Below are 22,039 nucleotides of genomic sequence, written 5' to 3'. Positions count from 1 at the left end.
GAACTACCCGAGAATACTAATGGAACTTCGATCAGAAAATTAACTTTGAATAACTAACCGACAAATCCAGACTGTTTCAGTTTGCCTGTGTCCCTGTAGATTTGAATGAGAAAACGTACAGTTCCAAATCGATCTTCTTTGTTTGTTATCCTCTAGTTCCAATTCCAGAGCTTCGACCCATTCGTGTTTTCGATTTGCCTGGTATGTCTTTGTTTATAGTTAAACTGTGCTCGAGCCTGTGAAGTCTGACTTCATAGCCGGATAGGTTTGCTCGCATTGGAAAGCTATATGGCAGGAAACCAGTGGTGAGTGGATATTTCCACAAATAACTAGTTTCTGATTTTCCTCAGACTTTACGGTCAGCAAAAGTGCCTTCTTAGGCGACGTACATCCCGTTCAGTATTATTAGACTGCCTATGTGGGTGAAATTGATTGGATACTAGCTGGACACGTCCAATGTACTATGGATTACCATTTGCAAGGATCCTATACGCTGCGTTGCTAAGCTACAAACGTTTTGACTGACGCCCGCCTACGAACAGAAGTCTTTTTTAACTCGTTTTTTTAGTATCGTTGGTTCTAAACAACCCACGTTTTAGACCTATTTTATACAGATACTCACATTTCGCATAGCTTCTCGCTAGAAGTGTAAATACTGATATAAATGTTCTATGTGCGAGAGGCCTCGTCGAATGTCATAGGACTTATCTATCTTTAAATGCATCTGCTAAATGGTAGCAAAGCAACGCTTTATATATATATATATATATATGTCAAAAGAATACACTGTGTATATATATAGTGTACTTTATATTCTTTTGACAACTCTGCCATCTAACGATGTTGCATCTCTTCAGAGGGTTTAGAAGGCACGCGATGAGTATGATTTGGAACGCTGGGGTTTAAGTAGTGCCCACGAAGACAGCACGAAATCCACTAGGAACAAGCAAAAGTTAGGAAGGACCTAACGAATATTTTCCAATTGTACGCTAAACCGGATCAATTAGTCGACGCTTGACAAGCCATGTACAAGACTGCGGGGAGCATAATGCCACCCACTGCTTACCCCCCTATCACTCGAACTGAACCGTAGCACCCGATTGCTCACATAAATGGAAAAAAAAAAAAACACTTTTGGCGAATATTTGCATCGTTGCTACTTTTGCACTCGGCCTCACAGTCACCTAATCATTTATTCAGCTTAAAACGTCTTTTATTGTTAAGATCATCAAAAATATATTTGATAGATTTAGCCACCGTGATAAACATTTAACAGAAGTTAAAACTGGGTAATATTTATCCTACAAATCAGGTTAACAAGGTGTACGCAATCTACGACATTATCATAGTTGGTATTCTTTAACGAGTTCTCACAACGCGTATTATTACAACGGCTCCTGCAATTCAGTTTAGTGATTTGGAAAGACTGCCGATGTGGAAACGATACGAGCAGTTTTTTATATTTGACATTTGTGGAAAGTTTGAAGACCCATTTCGTCCAAGAGCCTTGATATGGCTTTGAAGACGAAATATCCGCTTCCAAAATATAGATCCAACAGCAATCCACAAAATCAGTGTTTCTTCTAGGTATGGTAAATACGCTTAGCGACGATGAAGCAGTTATGGCTAAGCTTCAAGCCTTATAAAGTTGAATATGAAAATGAACCCGTTTAATGATAAAAGTCCTAAAAACTGTGTAGCCTGAAGGTTGGGCTGAAAATGTTGGCAAAAGGACTAAAGGCTGAATTGGCGAGCCACCGCGTCAGAGAAATTTATATTGTCTACAAATGAATCGTGGGTTTACTCAGATCCCAATCACGAGTTATGTTAGTGCCGGTCGTAACGCTGGTATCTTGGGTAGATCACCTTACTGCCGGGCTATTGATGCCAGCGCTACTGAGGACAAACATGCGTTATTCCAAAACTCGCCATGTCATTCAACGGAACGTGGAGACGAAGTCTGTAATTTTCCTTTATTTCTTGTCCAACGGCGTCTGTCCATAAATTGTGGTACGAATATAGAGTTACGTGTTAATTTACGTACCCAAATGATAAGGAAATAGCTGTTGTGCTAAAATTATACGTACGTAATGTACCGTTTCAGCAGAATCGAAAGAGAATAGGCTACCGAATCCTCGGTCTCGTTTGCTATCATTAGTAATTGCTTCTGTTGACAACTACAAATATATCTTTCGCTGTAAATGGACCAAAAAAGCTTTATCGCAAAAACTGGGCTACCTTTAGTTCTACATACACCCACCATGCTTTTAATTTCCACCCTTGAAAATTTGCTATTTTAATGTGACAGGTTCTATTCGACCCAATGTTCTTAATTAAGCGCCCACCTACTGTAAATGGCTGGCAAAGTAAGCCATGTTGTTTACGAACCATAATGCCACTAGGGTGTAATATATAACGTACAGCCTCTAGAATACTCGACAGGATATACGTGTTCTTCCTGAACCTTTTTTCGGGGCAGAGCTTAAAAGTCAAAAGTAGAATCCTCCCCATGAAGATCGTTTGGGCGCCTAGAAAATCTCCAAACAACACTTAACAAGATCCATTCGAGGGTAAATAACTTGATTGTTTGCCGGTGGCTTTCATTTGTAAACACTTATCGGTCCAGCTTAGCGATAAATTCGTATCAGACTTATACCTTTCTGACTGAGGGGTACTCAACAGCTTACTGATATACAATTTCGCGCCCTTACCTTTGACTAGTCGCTTTTACAAATGGGAAATGACAATCAGTTAAGATGTAGTGTAATTTCCCACTCTAATTGACACATAGTCCACGTAAGGCAATCACTTTATAGCCTGCTCCTATTAACTATCTGTTGTACTTTCTAACCGATCGAATTTCGTCGATCACTGCTAATCGACTTTTGAATAATGGCGCCAAAACGAACCGTAGATTTGCCTTTTTTCCTGTTCCGCTTCTCTTCGCTTCATTCGCCCATTCCTTTAGTACAAAGCAGTAGCGGAAACAGCCACCAACCGGCAGCCAAACGCACGCGAAATATCGTTTACGGTGCTCGTAAAGAGCTCCTTTTGTTCCTTGCTACACTTGTCCCGTCTGCTTTTTCGGGGCTCTTTGGTGCAGTGCACTCACTCGTTCGTTAGGGGTACGTTTGAAGCTTGATACGGCCTAGGATTCTGGCTGAACCGACCTGTTCTACTGTGAGAGGGGCATCTACTTCTTCTGTTAGACAGAGAGAAGGCCGCAGCAGCTGACAGTAGAGAACACAGTAATGCAGCAAACCAACACAATGCGATCACTAGGCAGACCGTTTCTCTTCTTTGTTGTTGTGCCCTTGGCCAATGCGACAGATGAGAGCGAACGGCCAGACGGGGCGACGGAAGTTTCCTGATACCTCTATATTCCCGTCGCTCCAACTCAACTCTCTATCATTCATGCCCTTTAGTTGCCTTGCTCCCTACCCGAGTTGTAATACGGGCAAAGAACGACAGACGCAAGCCTTAGCACAACCAAAGCTGTACAACACCCTCTGAACAACATGGCCGATCAACCGTGGCGGCAGTGGCACTACAACAAACATTCTTCCTTTGTCGACTGATCCCACACAACGTCTTTGCTATAAGAGTGGCTCCCTTCAACTCGCCAGCCCGTTACCCGTTGCCTGGCCCGATCCCGTTGTCTCGACAGTGGTCCGGTCTCGCTCGACGCTTCATCTCTTGCCCAACAACGTTACACCAGCTACCTCCGGCTACCTCTCTGCGTCGTCTAATAGATAACCCACGTACCCCAGCCCTATAGTTCCCCGTTCCTAACACCATCCACTCGCCACATCCCCATCGCCTTTAGAGTTTGCTGTCATGCTCCTACGTGGAAGACCTTCGTTGAGAAGCCCTGAAAAGCTTCGGGCAACACCGAATTGGGATACGTTGCTTCACCAACGACTTCCCCCAGCCAACATCTTGCTCATTCCTTCCCATTACAGCTAGTGTCCGACGTCCCAGTCCACGTCAACGTGTTCACCTTCTGCCCCCTCTTTAGCCTAACAGCAGGACATTTTGCCCCTGTCTCCTTACGCTGTCGGAAAGCTAAGCGAAAACAAATGTGGCAACTTCAGTGGCAATGATGGTAGGCAACGGCAATGGGCCGAGGAAGACGGTGAAACCAAAGGCAACCAGAAGGTTCGAAGGCGGGTGTGAACGGGGAAACCAGGAAATAAAGAGGGAAACCCCACTGATGCAGTTATATCGAGATTTACTTATAGATCTCGTCTGTTATCTCTAGTAACCGACCCCAGTTAAGTCTCGATTATTTGTACTATCTCTGTGCTGGCATAGGCCATGGGAATCTGCAAGATACCTCGTTCACTTTCGGTCTCTGATCACGTATTTACCTTAGGCGTTTCCATTTTATCGTATCTTTCACATACTAGTATTTCTGTTTGCTATCATAACGACAAGAGATATGATCAATAACAGGGCGACGGATGCGCGATCATAGTTATACAATGAGAGTTATAACGTGATTAGGTACATACGAATGACATTTGAAGCAACAAGTAGTAAGAATAGCGAGAATTCAACTATTTCGTTTCTATTTAGTGTGTGTCAGCACAAGTACTTACGATGGGCATCTGATAGTTCATCAACAGAATAACCAAGACCTGAGGAATAGACAATCTCGGGGCAAAAGTGCAAATAATTACTGAAAAACGCTAGTAACAAAACTGTGGCGTCACATTGGTATCAAAGTGACGCTAATAGCTTGCACCGTCCCAGACGCACGGTTCAGTTATATTTTTTTCGACACCGTTGTCCTTTCTCAGTTATTTCTCCGATCGACTGTCCTATTTGCAGCGTTGGTGTGGCAACTGTTTAACTCGTTATGCTAACCAAATCTATAAAGCAGACTTCAAACAGTCTGTATTCGTTTTGGCCGTAAGTCGCATTTAGCTAAAGGGACTTATACGTGGGCATTTGCGGTTTCAACATCAAACGGATACGTGCACTACGAAATTTTGGGCTCATCATTAGATTTTCCTCGTTACGTTACTCCATCCAACTGCTACCTCTACCGTTAAACAACAACAGGACCTTACTCGTTTAGGGTCAGCCACGGCGAGCAGGCAGAAGAACAAACAAGCCTCGCCCAACGAAGTACTTTTATCTGAAATGTAGGTATACCTTAAATATATGCTGGTATACATGCCAATCAAACGTTGCTGCGAAAATAAATGCGATAAGCAGAGCGCAAAATGATACGAGAGAAACATCTACGGTAACCTTAATTGACTCTCGGCTATTGTTTGTATGTAAGTTGAACTAACTCTTATACATATAAAATTGTTGAATTCCCTTATTAAATATGCAATACACAATTTATAATAAAAACATAATATAGCGAAAATAGGCATCTGCAATAGTTGTTCGAGCACTCGTCCCTTTCGCGTAGACAGTCGACGGAATGATAACCTGTCAATCACAGATGAATCCAGGCGTTTCATTTCTACCCCATGATCTCTCCGAGGGCGTCTATTATACTGAGCCATCCTCTACGGTTTAGGGTAGTTATAACGTTGTCGGTGAGGCAATAACCCAGCTGCATAGTACAATAACAGTCTATGTTATTCCACTTCACACCTATGATGCCTCTGCGTGCCCCGCGTGTCACTGGCGATTCTTGTCACATCGAGGCGAACGATCTGGTCAAGGCCCTGTTAGAATTTTGGGCAGTTTATCCCTTGCGCTGGAGCAGTTACATCGATTGCCGAGGTTGTAACGGGTATGTAGGCATGACTTTAGGTGGATATATGTATCTGAAACGGTGTAAATCTAAAAGGATCTTTATAGTGTTATTTATGTGGTCTTCGACACGCTCGAGAAACAGAAAAGGCATGATTACGTAATGATGGTATGCCGCATAGAGAGCTCGCTACTGCTAAAATTGTGTAGCAACTACAGAGTGTTTGAAGGAGACAGTGGTTGGCGGACGGTATTGTCGTGGGTCATACCATCATCGCAGGGGACGAAGCTAGCACCTCTAACTACGGTGTTGACGTTGCCTCCTGTAACAAGAGACAATGGTCTTCGAGACTGTTTCACAGCGCTCCCTGTCTTACGCACCCAATTCAACTGAGCCTATTTCACGTGGTTGATGACCCTTAGTTTAAAGTATCAACCAAGCAATACAGGCCGCGCAAAACGCGGTCGCCAGTCAATTTACTATGTTTGCTTGTTCAAGTACTATGCTATAGAAAATACGGCACAAACGATGAACCATGATGTCGTTGAGCATAGCGCTGCATTGAGGAGTTGGTCTTCGCGATCGTGTATGCTATTGTCGTTCGTGCTAAAGAACACTTTCAACTCAAAAGTTTCTCTCGGCCATCAACCATGTGGTTGGGGGCAAATATCCTGCCACATGAGCGTTGGTAATCGATCGATTCGTAGACCCATTCATCCTCGCTGTCCGTTGGTAGTCAATAGGTCTGTTCGGTCCACTAACGCCGCTGTAGAGCTCAGCAAGCAATAGACACAGTAAGGCAGTGTAGCCTGCCCTTGTCTCTTTGAGTAACCAATAGGGCGGATAAGATTGAGCTACGAACAACTGAAGGATTGGGCAGACAGCGCTCTCTGGGTTGGCAATAGCTGGGCCTGCTCACTCACTGTGTGTATACACAAACCAACGTGCCACAAAGGCCACGCTGTGTGTGCTTAGGGTACGGGAACTATTGGTCCTTGGTGGCCGGTAGTTACTACTTCGTCCGGCGATTGTCAATCTGCAACTGCAAGGTCTTTAATTTATTGTTGACGCTGAGAGTGAACGGACAATGAAGCGTTGTGCCACTAACCATTTGGAATTTTTTTAGGGATAGGGTACCATCAATCGTGGTCGTAGAATGGTTTAAGATGAATTGTATATCAGCAGATGGGGTCGATTGTGAAAGACACCACGAGTCAGATGAAGTCATGCGCGCCACTACAGTGATCGCGTTCGAAACAAACATCCTGCGAGTGCCCCAATAACGTCATCTAGGATGACCTTAGTTTTCCAATAACTCAACTTAACTGCAAACATCATCAGCAAAATTTTTAGAGACAAGCCTGGGGAGAGGGGGGAGGGGATTAGGATAAATTTTTTCCTTTGGAGATAACCTTGAGCCATCCAGGGTATTTTACCGTTAAGCTGTTGTTACTAAAAATGAGATGTCCCTGATGAAGTTTGCCAGCTTACGTTCCTATCATCAGTAGTTATATGTCATTACCCAGGCACAGTGCTAGCTTGAACGGATATACAGACGAAATTATCGAAGTAAAATTCGTTTTTATGTGAAACTCATTATAGATTTATCAATAGTTTATAATTGATTCAGGAACTCGTTTATCGCAACTATTGGCCTAGTGTCAGTTATCCTAATATTTTATCACAGCTGAAAAGACTAAGACAAAACTCCTTAAAGTGAAAAGAAGTGCGTGGGTCTGCGTTATGTTTTTATGATTGATTTTACGATGATTAAGGAGGCGGCAGTCTGCTTCGACGCCCACCTCCCATGGGACATTGCAGCCGCTACAATCATTGCCAAAAACCAAAAATTGAACGAGATCATTTTCAGACGTCGCACGCACTTTAGACTATTCTGTATATGTAGAATGTTCAGCCGTTCAGAGTCCTAATCAATAGTTCGGCTCAGCTGCAGCGTATTTGTAGAAGCTTTTTACCTTTCGCTAGTACTAGCTACACATATGCATATACTTAGTCCTTTTTCAGATTATCTCTTTTAGAACCGTTTCTATTTCACCATGTTTGCTAGAAGTACTTTCGAATGTGCTAGATTAGTTAATGATACCAAATATAAGGCGCTCACATTGGTGCAGTAATAAATCCATTGTATTCTATATCATTTGCAAAGAAACTGTACTATTTATTTATCAAATGTTATAAGACTTGTATTTCTCTTGTAAATTGTCCCGTATTATTCGCCGTTGCTGATACATTTTAGATCTTATCTAATCAAACATGGAATTCGTTCATTATTGGTAATTAGCTATTGCGGCTTTGTCTTCATTCGCTATTTCGGCTAGCTTTCAAATCGTGGCGCGCAACAGACGACACGCCAAAACAACGCACTTTTTTTTACAGCATTGAACTAAGATGAAGCTCCCGACTCTTCGTGCCTCATAGCCGTTTGCAAAAAATCTCTTATCAGAAGGTATCGTAAGGAATATACCTCGAGGTACATGCACAACTCCAGAGCACCCATTGCATCGATAGTAAGCACCTCTTCTATAGCGCTACCCTATCAACGCACCACAACACTTTTAGCCGAATCTAGAGTCCATCACCATGCGCCAGTCGCCTTAAGCATTCAGGACGGTTTGTTTTGTCGCATGCCCCCCTGATCGTGAACGGGGCAAGCAATTTGATGTTTCCTTATATATTCTCGCATGCTCGTGCTGAACGTAAAATCATTATTACTAATGATTGCCGTTGTATTTGCATTTTGTTGTTGTAATTGTTGTCGTCGTTGTTACTGCTACTGCTGCTTCAGCTTTTACAAGCTGAGGTGCTCTAGGGTGTTTGTACGGATGTGTGCTTGAGGACATTTCCATGGACTTTTTGTGTATGGATATTTTTGCGTATAGATGCCTTTTGCAGACCGAAAACGGTTTTCTTCCTACTTCGAAGGTTGATGCGGCTTTCCTAGTTTTCGGTTTGTCCCTTCGTTGCATTAAGCCAGTATGTATTTATCGCTACGAGTGTTGGTATTATTTCTATTGCCTTTATTAGCGTTTTAGTGAAGAAAATGGACTGAACGAATATTGTTGTACGTCGCTTCTAAGCGGGTTCATTTTCTTACTTGTTTGCTGTCTCTTCAAATGTCCTTTTCTTCTTTTGCCTTTCCCCCGCCTTTTGCGTTCATAGTACATTCACATACAGGGGGTGTATGACGCTGGGGCCAACTCCGACAGCTGCTGCGAAATCCCTTCAGACAAACGGGACTAGACATCAGTACTAGAGCAGTCGAGAGCCGACGGAGGTTGGACTCATGGTTGCAATGAAGTAGCATAGAAAAGGCAAGCATATCTAGATAGAGCCAGTGCGGCGTGCGGTGGGTCTTAAGTCGTCTTTGTCAAAGGGACACTGCTTGCCTTGAGCAAGTGGGCGACGTTGGCCGTGTTCTCGGGTCGGACGATGATACAGCAAAACTTGATGTAATCATTTCGTTCGTTCGTTTGTTCGCTGTTGTTGTTGTCATTGTCATCATCAGCGTAGTTGCAAACGATTTCTGACCTTGCCGTGAAATTAGTCAGTATTAGTAGTAAGGAATGTAGTATTGCCACTAGTGGCGGTATCAGCAGTGCATCCAACGTAAAATGAGCTATGCGAAAAAGCCAGACAGCTGACACGTATGATGTGCGGCTAGTCACGCGTTAGTAATAACTACGACGATACGTTCACATCATGATTGCGACATTTTGAATAGCGTCGCAAAGCCGTGGAACAAACATCCTCTCTGCTTTCGTCGCTAGCAGAATAATCCTCATTCATCCGACCTATTTCAGCATGATTCAGCCTTTTAGCAGTGGCTACATATCAGCGCACCATCTAGTACAGAGTGTACAGGGTGTACTAAGGCTCGGAAAAGTGGCACAGCCACCCAAGCTCGACTAGAACCAATCTGATTTCGTTTTTAGCCCTGAACCCCTTACCCCCCCCCCCCCCACCACCACCACCACCACTACCACAGCCAGTGCTCTCGATCACCGGCTGACTAGTTCAGAGGACGAACGAAGCCGACTTGTGTTAGATACATGCGCGTTGCATCACACGACCTCTGTGCTCAAACACATAGATAGACAGTGCGTTTTTGTTGTTTTCCTTTTTTTGGCGTCCTCTTCGACTCGTCCCTTTCTATCAAAGCGCAATAGTCCCGCATCCCTATAGCTGACCGACTGATTGGATGGAGCCACGAAGGCCTCGTTTCTATCTATTCTTGTAGCAGCGGCGATGCTGACGGCAAAGGCTGTTGCTACTGTCGCCGCTACTACGTTCTTATTATTAGAGGTAGAAGGCCATTAGTTTAGTCTGTGTCTTCGCTTTTTAGCTTATGGTAAGTCCTGAACTCCCACAGCAGCCGCTGCCCCAAAAAGGATGCCCCCAACAGAGTTATACGAAAGAGAGTTGTGGCGATGACTAAGGTTCTAAAGAGCTGACAAGCTGGCCTGGCTCTGTAGAGCCCGGCAAGGGAAAAGATGTCATTTTTTACCAGTCAGCTGGTAAGCGAGGCGACTATGGAAGGGTAGCTTTTGTTAGAGTTACTTGTTGTTGTCCAGCTAGCCAATGGAGACGGATACAGGACCAATAGACCTCGACGCACTTTGTGGAGTTCTACAGCTTTTTGGAGGAAAGTCCTTTTGGGAGGGTACGGGGCAGGGTTTCCTGGTGTCCCGGCCCCGAAATTAACCCCTACGCTAAGCCTGCTATAGCGTTTCTGGTACGTATTGATACCGATAAGCAATAACATAGTATAGGCCGGTAATTAGTTCAGTTAAAAACGTTTACAATTTAGATATATATATATATATGTTGGTTTCAGTATTCAACGAAGCGTTCTACAATCCCGTTGTACAGAGTGGTATTAATGGATTATAACGTGTGATTACTAGTCCTATTATTTTGGCTTATTCTCATTTGGTAACCGATATATTCATTGTCTTTGTACAAGTCTGCAAATACTGTAATGAGGTAGGAGCATCGAAATGACCTATTATAACGATATATAGTGAAATGGGCAATAAGGACCGATCTGGATTTTCCTCGTTTCTGTGATATTTATACGGTAGAATATATTGATTGCGTTTCGCAAACCGTTGACAATAATTCAACTCATTCAAACTTCACGCGGTGATATTTGCATAGTTACCCCCTGCCACCAGTGGCTATCTACATTGTTCACACGTTACGCAGGCAAGACGGCATCAGATTGACGCACGAGACTCTAGCCTGCAAAACCCTTCTAGCCACGAGCTACGGGCTGAACTATTTAGAGCAGCTTCGTCTAGATAAATCGACTTTCTCGTGTGATAATAATCGATGATCATGCCGATGAAAATTAACATAACTCTATCATAGTCGTTTTATAACCTATATACACTTATATATATATATATATATATGTGTGTTATTCGGATATGTGTATTTGTTTGATGACCAATACACTAACAAAACATAAAAAAAAAAACGCTTTATTCATGGACATCTAGCTATACTGTAACTAGCCTTATCTAAGATCATATGATTAGGGTGGACTAACTGAAATGTCAATCAAACTGTGATGCTTTAATGTCATCTAAGTAATCTCAAATGCTGAACCAATAGCAGTTATCTCAGGAAAACTTCAACGTACACAAAAAATAACTACATTTAGTCCAAAGTGTCAGTTCTGGCAAAGAGAAGGTTTTGCATAGTGGCATATTCATTGTGGGTATCGATTCGAAAGGGAAAAAAGGTGCAAGATCCAGATCAAATAATACATTTGTCGATTATTACGGCATTCCTATGACACGCGTTTATGCTGATTGGTTATATTGCCACGAACGGGTATCAGCTTAAAAATTTAAGGATATCGCGTCCGTATTCTGAGTACAAGTCACAAGTTCTTCATGAGGATAACACAACGACTCACCTTCTGCATGTTGCTGTTGCATGATGAAAGGGAAAAGCTTTTAGGCGACTGAAGATATCCAAAAAAAAAAAACGTAAGCAGGGCCGAGGCCTTCTCCTATAATTGGGTTTGAAAATAGTTTTAACAGTTAGGAAAAACCGATATGTCCATTGAAGCCAACAAAAATTACTTCGAAGAAGACAACTGATATTTGGACGATTTAGGAACGCGCAGTTGGTACGGAGCAGAGTTTTCGGTATCTTCTTGACCAAGTAGTAAGAAACATACTCCCACGCATCCCTAGTTCAGATTCTCATTATCCACCAGTGGATTTTGTCAGTATATACGTTCGCTTACTGTAACTAGTTCCTTAATGGATGTTTCCCACAAGCACCCGCTAAGTATGTCCGCGCTATCAGAAACTGAATCTAATGCCCCTTCTCCAGCTTCGTTCTTACTCTTCGTCCTTACTTAGACTATACAACTAGTAGTATTATATCGCAATACGCCCAACGCCAAGTCGACACGGACCTAAAAAGGTGGAGGGAGAAAGAGAGAGAATTACGCTGTAATTTATGGTCTATGGACTAAAATCATCGGGAGTGCAGGGAGAAACTTCGCGAATGATGACAGCGTCTATGATAGCAGAGCTTTTTAAATAGAGATCGTAACAACTTTTCTGTATATACCTATGCATGTACACGTATATTTACATATACGAGTGTACCTACACATGCGTGTATATATATATATATATATATATATATATATATATATACATATATATATGTTAAGACTATAAACAGAGTGTAAGTATGAACTGCGACTACACTGACCCGTTTAATTGTCCAGTAAAAGTAGATTGTGGTTATATTTAGATAAAAAGATGCTTTTTAATCGTATGATTTTATCCGTAGACACTATGTTCCGTATGTCACGTGCCGAACCTGCATAATGCGGATGAGCGGACCAAGCAGTTTGTTTCTTCCGTCTACTCTGATCTAGTACGACTACAAAGAGTGCTACCGTAATTGTAGGCTTGCGATATTGTGACGTTCATGCGACGATTTCCCTAATCGACTCCGTGGGGCCAATTGATTTAAAAACAATACAAAGAAGCAATTCAACACTCAGGGATGCATCAAAAACTATTCAAGGTAAGTAATGCTAGGTCCTTTTTTTTCTAGGAAAAAAGCTGTTAATGCTGTTCGTCCAATTCACCTTCTTCTCTATATACGTACCTAAATCCTTTAGAATTCAATGCGACATTTCATATAATCAACGGCTATAGAGCAGTCGAGCATAGAAGAATAATTTCCGATAACATTTCGTGTTCTTTACATATTTTTATGCAGGTTTTGTCCCGCACTTTTCTGTGGACATGCAGCTAGGTCTCCAAGGGCCCAGAAATCTGTTGGTACCTTCATCATTTATGCTTCAATCCGAGTCGCCTTTGGCGTACTTAGTCTAGCGAAGCTTTGTGTAATAAGCAGTTGTTTTGATGTTATATGATACATATGTACATATATACAAACTTGTATGTATTTTCAGGCTGTATGTTCCTCTCCAGCTCCCGTTGTTTTGTCGCCTGATGTAGGGAGTATGGGTAGTGCGTCACATGACTGTTAGTACGGTGACCAGCAACGCGTCCAACGAATCTCTTTTTACTTTGAACGCCTCATACAGTTCAGCACGGCCTTCCCAGAGCCCCCTTCAAATGTGCCTGTCTATGGCCTACCTCGGGGCTGGCTATACGATAGCAATAGCAGTAAGTTGAACTGTGTACTTACAGACCAGCCTAGGTCATAAAGAAACGCAGAACATAGCATAGAAATTGCCCACACACATATACACCCTGAAAGGGGACTAACCCAGTAGGCCTAGAAGGGACGAAGCTAGGCTTACGAACACGTTTCGAAAGGGACTCGTGGATCCGTGCAGACCTGCAGCAAAGCAATGCAGCAAGCTTGTTATCAATCATGTCGGCTGCTCTCTTCTAGCCCGCGCTTGCTTTCTTTTGCCCTCTCTGTCACTTATCTGTTTCCTTCTCTCCATCATTGTCGTCTGCTTATTTTTTTCGACTACTTGCCGGTACTTTTTGCGGGCAATACCGGACGCAGCCGTGACACCGCGACTACCACGGCCCTGTGGGCAGAAGCCTGTTTGCCGTCCGGCCGCCTGCTTAAGCCGGCCCAAAGTTTGGTGGCTGGCCTGCGTCCTTGCTGCTCTGCGTGTACGTGCATGGCATGCCGGCCATTAGGAAGAGCACGGTCCGACGTAGAGTCGCGGGGCCGTCCACAGTCCCAGTGCAGAATAGCTAGCGCACACTGTTGGCGGCACACCCCACTGGAGACGGCCTTGCTTGCTGGATTCGCTGTCAGAACAAGCTGCAAGCTCAGCCAGCTATCTCTGAGGCTATGGGAAGCGACGAGAGGATTGAGCTAGGGAGAAGAGCTGCGAGAGGGAAAAGAAAAGAAGCTTCGGAGTAGGATAAAACATTTTTCTATAGCAGCAGAGAATGGACAGGTAGGTACGCGCTTGGCCTGGTTTTTCTATAGACCCCCTTTCGTTGTCTATCTCGTCTCCGCCTCTCCTAATGCTTGCACACGTGCACGTCGCACATACGGAACGAGCGAACGGCGGAAGCGAGCCGGTAGACGCCGGCTAGGTGTTAGACATTAACTAATACCCACAATATAAAGGAAATGGGTAAAGGTTGTCGGTATGTGGAAGGCTCAAATTGTAAAAACTCATTATATATATATATAGTGCATGTCGTGCCTGAGCTATGCGATATTTTTAGTATATCTGCAAAAATAGACAACTATTCTATATAGGATGGCGCAGTTTGCACTTGTCATATTTGTTCTTTTCTTACAAAGGTAGCAGTACAAAATTCTCATGTTGCTTCCAATGCTTAGCACGTAAAGCAGACCTTTTACAACCTTGAAGGAACCCAATAATTTTTACCGATAACTACATGATTACGATACTTACTCTATCTTCTAATCGTATGATCTGCCCCACCCACTTAATTTAACATTAGAGGCAATTGCTTGTACGTGTGGTGATCAAAAATGGCAAACAGGGCAGCACATCGTAGTTCCGAGGCATCACAGGAGTAGCCCTATTGATTCGGCAGCCCTTTAGCGCGATGGCGGTGGCTCGTCACAGATGGCACCATATGCCATACCCTACTGTCTACTCGCTGCCTATATGATCACGTTTGCGTAGCTCCTATGGCGTTTGTATCATTGTTATGGCTCGTCGTCGTTTCGCCGGTTAGCGCCTTATGCTCTCCACTTGTGCATTCTCTCTTTTATGCGGCGGTGCCTTTCCTGTGATGCCGCGCATCGGAAAAGATATATCAGCGGGTGGGGTAACCATGGCAGCGGTAGCGAGATCGTACGGAGGAAAAGCTATCGCGCAGAGTCGCTTTGCTCTAGTAGGAACACCTGACAAGAGATTTGACCGTCAGGACGGAGTTGCTGCCGGCGAAAGGGTCGCGAACTGCGAACAGACGCAGGGAAAGCTGATCAAACCAGTGTATCTGTGGTCGGCTGAGAGCAGGAACTAAACCTCGCTTAGAGTTTTAGCTGTTGTTACAAGATTCGTTTTCAGTATCTAAGACCTAGCAGGCAACCAGCTAGCGGGCTGGTTATCTGTCAGGCTTCGGGGAGTCTTTAAGCCTGGCCTTTTGCCGTCATCTTCACAAGGATCATCGCAGGTCTACCCCTAAAGGAGCTCTGCTCTCCACGATCGTATCTGCCAACCGTATCAGTGTCCTTTTTTATCGTCTTATCAAAAAAAAAAAAAAAAGAAAGAAACATATGTGGACAGCTAGACGGAGCCTTCGAAGCAAAATCGAAACACATTACACAAGGAACAACGCACCAGAGTGGCGGAGAGCGAAACTACGACGCTGCGTACATGCTGGCCGTTCGGTAGCTGGAAAACTGAGAAGTTGGGGCGTTCAGCGGTACACCGGATACCGATGACAGTCACACATGAGGGGGAATGAAATCTTTTGAACTTGTTCGATTTCTGACGTCGATAAAGTTACGGCTTCAACAAAACACAGGCTCGAGTGAACGATATCCATCGCCACGACGACGAGAATTGTCGGTTTTTCTTTCTTCACACAATGTCTATTTTCATATGGCGGTCTCCAGTAATCGGCTATCGTCGACAGCTACGAGGCCATTCTGCTCGTACTACAATAAAAGTAATGCACAAGTGGTCTCAGAAGAGCTTTGACAACTTGACATTTGGCGTATGCCCAAGAACGATGCGACAATATGTGATAAATGATGAGTCGACCGTACCAAATATACAGCATGTAAGCAGATAGAATAGCGATATTGATTTGATGGGCCGATGTCACAAACAGTGCAAGCATCATTTGGTGACAGACAATCAAATAGCTTCATATGGCTATCCGTATTCTGGCATATTATTCTATTTGTTTAAAGATAAAGTAAATTCTAATTAGAAAACGAATTGATTTGGTACCGATTTATGATCATCCACCAGCCGTTCATAGACAATAGGATTTGGCAAGATAGGTCATCCGAGACTTTAAAGCCTCATGCGACGACTTCGACATTGGATTGAGCAGCAGCAGCAGCAGCATCAGCGGCATTAGCAACAGTTGCGATCTTGTCGCCGCTAACTTGACTTTTTCTCTTTTTTGTGTGGTGAGTCGCCTATTTTCGTTTGTACCGCCCTCATGTGTGTCCGGCGTATCTCTGTCGGGCGCCTCCTATCCAATAGAAAGATCTGCAGCTGAGAGCGGTTAGAGGGTTCCCTAGACATGCGACAGCGAGGGCTCCGAAATCCAGCGGCACAACGATAGCGGTATCTCCCCGGAGGACAGGTCAGGGATTCAGGGGAATAACAGGGCTGCCTGGCCTGTTGAGGTCCAAAGCGGCTTCGGCTTGTCTCCACGCAGACTCTGTCATTTTCTTCCTCTCTCTACCCGCCGTCCCGCTGAAACAGCGGCCCCAAAAGCACTGTCTCTTTTCCAGGATCAGCTACGATTGGCGAAACAGACTAAAGCAGGACGCTCTTTTTTGCGGCTCGCCATATAAAGATTGGAACGTCGTCCAGGACTCCTTCTCTTTAATATAATGACGGCGAATGGCGGTGGCGGTAGTGCTGCCACTAGGTGAGATGGATGTCTGGGAGCCCCATTCTGTCGCGCGGTAGGCCCCAAGTTTTCCCAAGTCATCTTGCTGCTTAGACTCTAAAAGCAATTGTAGAAGCAAGACTAGCCACATCAGGGCTTTTCTCTTCTTTGGCCTTTTTAGTATAGACTCCTTACTGCTACCTACTATTGTGTTCTGCGGGTCCAGCTGTTATGTTTCTGAACGAATAGCAGTGAGTTTTGGAGATAATACTACGCCTACTAATAAAATCAGCCCCAACAAACTTGACCGGCACCAGGTCTTAAAGAACGAGCCTATACAACGGTCAACTGCTCCATGGACGACGAGTCCTTCTTTTTCGTTGTTGGTACCGGCATCGACGTCGTCGCCAAAAATGTAACTCTTTTTTAACAGATATCTCGAGAAGTCATACCGTGAAGCTATCATTTACTGAATAATGTACCTAAGTTCCCTTAATAAGACAAACGAGATTTTTTATCGTAACGATATGTGTTTTCTATAACCTGGATAATCGTGTTTCAAGGATTTTCAAAAACTTGATGAGAATCGCCTGTTTCAAGCAGTGCTTCCATAATAAAAAAAAACTGTATGAGAACAAAAGGTTTTCGCCAAAAAAAAAAGAACATTTCGAATCATTATGCTTTTGTACGGTGGGTTTGCATATATCACTTCAATATACACAACATCATTGACTTATTATAGCACAGTTGGGGGTATTCACGACAAACTCACGACCAAAGGAAGAGCCCTCCTACTTTGGTGGGTTCCAAATCTAAAAATTGTACGAATTAGATACAGATGATTAGCAGTGATTAATAGAAGTTTCCTCAATTAAATATTCTGTAGCGATGAACAAATCATTTATCCAACACGTCCCCTAGATTTTTCCAATCTCGTTGTGCCTAGTTGTATCTCAATATTAGATATTTTTTTTATCATATGTAGATAAACAGATGTAACTGTTGTGTTTTGGTAGCTTGGCCTGCGATGAAAAAGATTAGATCTGGCTGGCCTTCTACGCCATTCGCTTTTGTAAGCGTCCATTTTCGAGGCAGCTGTTTGAAGCACCGTACCCGAGTGCTCATGTGCGCTTAATAATACGGAAGTAGCTGCTTTGCAAAGTCATCATCACTGCCGCCCTCGTTGTTGTACTTAATATTGGTGAGTTCCATTGTCAGCCTGCCAGAGCTAAATTTTCTCTAGACAATGCAGTGGATGGGTGATAGTGAGTTGCCAAAGCCCTCGGGAACTTATTATCAAGTCAAATTGAACATTGTGTGTGTACACGCGCTGGGAGCGGCTGTCGACTGCCGGTTGGCGATCTTGCTCTCGGCTCCAGTACTATAACCGGTGTTTCATGCTGTTCGGAGCAATGGTCGAGTAAGCCACCAGGGTTGACATGCCGGTCGACGTGCCGGTGAGAAGTTGACTTCCCTTGCGCTGTGCCTCACATGAACAGACAAGCAGAAGAAGGCGCACAAGCTTATTAGCGTACTAATAGCTAGAGGACCTGGACTTCCATGTCTTGAATGTCGTTACACACTGGATGCTGGATAGGGAGAAGCCCACGAGCTCGATCGGGTACATAAACAGGCGAGAGAATGACCCGCAGGCGACTGACGCGTCACGCAGTCGCTCCGCCCGTAGCAGTCTCAATTCGTCTTGCCCGAAACTTAGACACTCACACACAGACGCATTCACAAACAGAGGCACTTATCTCTATATCTACACAATCTAGAATCATCACCATGTTTAAGCATTCATAGCGTAATGGCGACAGCGGCAAGTGGCGAAAGAATCAACTACTTGAACTAGGCGCTTTCGACTTACATGGCTTTTATTGCACGAAATCACGGACGTAACAATGACTACGTTTGAATCATGAAACGCTTGTTATTCTATTAGAATACAGCGCTTAGAGTACGACAAAGTGAAGCGCAGATCTCGATTTCTAGAGAGTTACGTGGTGTGTAAATACGTAATGTCTGTACGAGAATGTCATATCTCGGATGAAGTAGCCGTAGATCGAAATACTAAAAATCAAGGTTAATTTGTGAATATTTGTAGATAGATTATCTAAGAGATTACATGTCAATGTATGGTAAATATGCCCAGTAAATACAACAGACACGAGCTGGTGAGTTCCAGTTTCGTACGCTGTATTATTTCTTTGTATATAGCTTAAACTAGCAGCTTCTAATAATAATTAATAAAATTTAATCTAATTAATAAAGGCTTAACAACTATCGATTGTTTAGTTTTTATTGATGCATATCAATAATTATCAGTTTTTGAATATTAATTCCTCTAGGCTTTAATTGCTTAAATACCTAACTGTGTTTTATACGGGTGCGCAGGATCTGATGACAAAGGAGCGATCAACTTCTACATACCACAATATAGAAATAAAGCACAAGACGAAGACCTTTATTGTCTCATGACGATAAGAAAAGTAATGGTCGACTATACTTTATCTTCTAGATAGTTTGATAATTCATCTATATAGTTAAGTGGATTTGTCAAAAAGTATGTTTAACCTCAACTTCTGAAGTTATCTTTGTTACACGACGGAAGACAAATGCATCTTAATGACAACTAGGGTTTCTGTGCTGGCCTTTCCGTAAGATGTTTAACAGTCCCTTTTGAAGCTTCATAACACACCTATCCAATAAAGAATTGAAATGACCTGTTTCTCTAGCTTGGTAAGGTAACGCATTGCTTTAAAGGCTACATCTGAAATAAAGCAATTATCTTATTAAAAAATTGATTGTAAGGATGTCTTGTCTCTACTTCTACTTGCCCTGCACTACAGACAAGCATTTCTATTTGAAACCTAAAGTCACCTTCTTTTATGATACAGCTCATAGCCATTCAATATATTTATCCATATAGCTCTACTTCTCAAGTTCAGAGATTTGAATCTGGGTAAAGATGTTAGCTCAGGCTTCCCATTCCTCGCGTTTCTAGCGTAACTTATATTGGTCGACAGTATAAAACAGTGCCGTTGGCCGCCATAATTATTGCCACCATCCACATTCGATTTCACGTTAGAACAACATACCGGGTAGCTTTATTTGTGCTATCGATGCCTTTCTGGCGAAGGTTGTCTGACTCCTTTGTGAACCTCTTCCCAGGCTTTCGTTTCCTGGCCTTATAGAACTAGGCTTACCACAAGTTTGGTCAGATGCTGACGCAATTCTCAATAGAAAGTACGCGTTCAACAAAACTGACGACAGAAGAAGGTTCCATAAAACGCGACAAACGAGCGAAGTTGCTAGCAAATAACCAAACGCGGAAATTGTCATACATATTAACAGCGCTCTAGTCTGTTTTATGCTACTTTCGCCGTCAGAAAAAGACGCAAAAATGTCATCAATTGTTGTCAAAACTTGAAACAATGCTGGGCACTTAAATCCTAAGCTACCATTTGCTGTATTTTCAAGGGATCATTCTTCTCTATATGGTACAGACCAGTCTAAATGTATAGGTGCAAGCATAACATACAAATCGTGGTACGCTATTTACTTGTATCTCCATAAAAAACACATTATTTGAAGGAGTGTCTATATATTGTGGATCTGAGTTAGCTTATATACAGATGTTACAACAAATATGATTCGTAGCTAAAAACAATCAACAACGCCGTTGGTTACTGTTCAAGTGGAGCTAAATGAGTCGCGAGCTTTGTGATGAGGCACTAGAACGGTGGTCTTCGCGAAGTCGATGTACAATGTGTACATTTGTACCTACCTGTATGCAGTCCGGCTGCTCTGTTTACTCACTAAAAAGCAAACACATGGGAACCTACTATTTCGCAATAAAAGCATTTGCGCCGTGGCACGTTGCTAAGCTAACGGCGGCAAGCGGAAACGGAATCAGGGGTATTTGGAGAAGGGACGAAAGGGATATATTGATTGGCGAAATTAACTGAATCTCTAACGAAACATTGGTATCATAATATTAATATCACAGTAGTGGAAGCTGTATTGAGACTAATTAGGTAGAAACAGCTTTCGGTGTGATCGTCCGCGTCAAACAAAACTAGAATAGCAATAGCAAAATAACGTCCGCAGGGGCATCAACAAAGGGATTTTAATGTATATGTGTCCGTAAAACAAATTGGGTAGTGTTAACCTTATATGAATAAATTTCGCTGTTTATACGTAGCTTTTGAGTCAACGTTATTCATTTTTGTTTTTATTGTACATACAAGTGATAGCTGTAAGCCTACGACAAATGTCCTTGGACAGTTAGCTCTTGATTCGCAGGTAACGTATTTTTTTAACAGTATTAAATGCGAATAGTTATATTTCGACACTCATCCTAATAATTTTTCGCAATCAGTTCGTTGCTGCCACCGAAATATTACCAGCAATAACCAGCCACGGGTACCCGCGATCCGAAATCAAATGATCCGGATGATCTGCTTTCCCCTGCACCGAGTCTTCACACGCTGATCTTTTTTAATAATTTGTCTTTATAAAAATATGCTGACAGGACAAGTTCACCTTCCAGTCGCGGTATGATTTGGACCTCGCGACAGGCACCCTCTCTCAGCGGCAATTATTCTAGAATATAGCTATATTATAATAATGATTGATATGTCTGCGAAAAAAAGCCTAAAATATATATACGGCGTCTGTGGCACCTTCTTGCGTTCTGTTCTACTTCGTTAACTGGTTGTTACAAATGGAACACATATTGGTTGGTTCTTTGAGACAAAACCTCTATCCCAACTCTGTACAGGTACCGAGTGTTTAATCGGTAGTCCCAAGTGAAGACTGCGCGCACCGACATATTTCTGTATACTAATACTCAAGAATATTACCGGAATGTTCTCTCTGTCAGTCTGGATAGCTAGTGCGCGCTATCGGGTTTATATGCGACGGATCGTCAATACTGTGTACAGCTCAAGCTCATACCGTTACTTCGCGATATTTATCGACTACACCGTTAGGGCTAGAAGCGGGACAGGGCTGACGACGCATGGCATCAGTACTTCCTGCGACTGTGTGTCCTGCAAAGCAAATACACCCGGCGAAGCCTTTTCGAAGAACAACGTATGCTCCGCTTGCGCCTCTAACTGTTCTTCTTCTTGAGCTCGTTCTTTTCGTAAATCTACGCACAATTATTATTATTATTACAGTATCTGTAACTCCGCATTGAAAGTCGGTATCGTTTTTCGTGCTGCGTTCGTGCGGTACGGGACGCAAAGTCGTCGCTGCCGTC

At 43.2% G+C, this 22,039-nt stretch overlaps 1 protein-coding gene across 2 annotated transcripts in view; it reads right to left on the bottom strand.

The window, feature by feature from the left end:
• LOC111253045 (hemicentin-1-like) overlaps positions 1–22,039 on the bottom strand; it is a 166,893-nt gene that overhangs the window by 90,924 nt on the left and 53,930 nt on the right. The gene's annotated exons all lie outside the window — the stretch shown is intronic.

The sequence above is a fragment of the Varroa destructor genome, unplaced genomic scaffold, assembly GCF_002443255.2.
Source record: "Varroa destructor unplaced genomic scaffold, Vdes_3.0 BEIS01000006.1, whole genome shotgun sequence".
Lineage (NCBI taxonomy): Eukaryota > Metazoa > Arthropoda > Arachnida > Mesostigmata > Varroidae > Varroa > Varroa destructor.
This window is presented reverse-complemented; position numbering and strand designations above follow the sequence as displayed.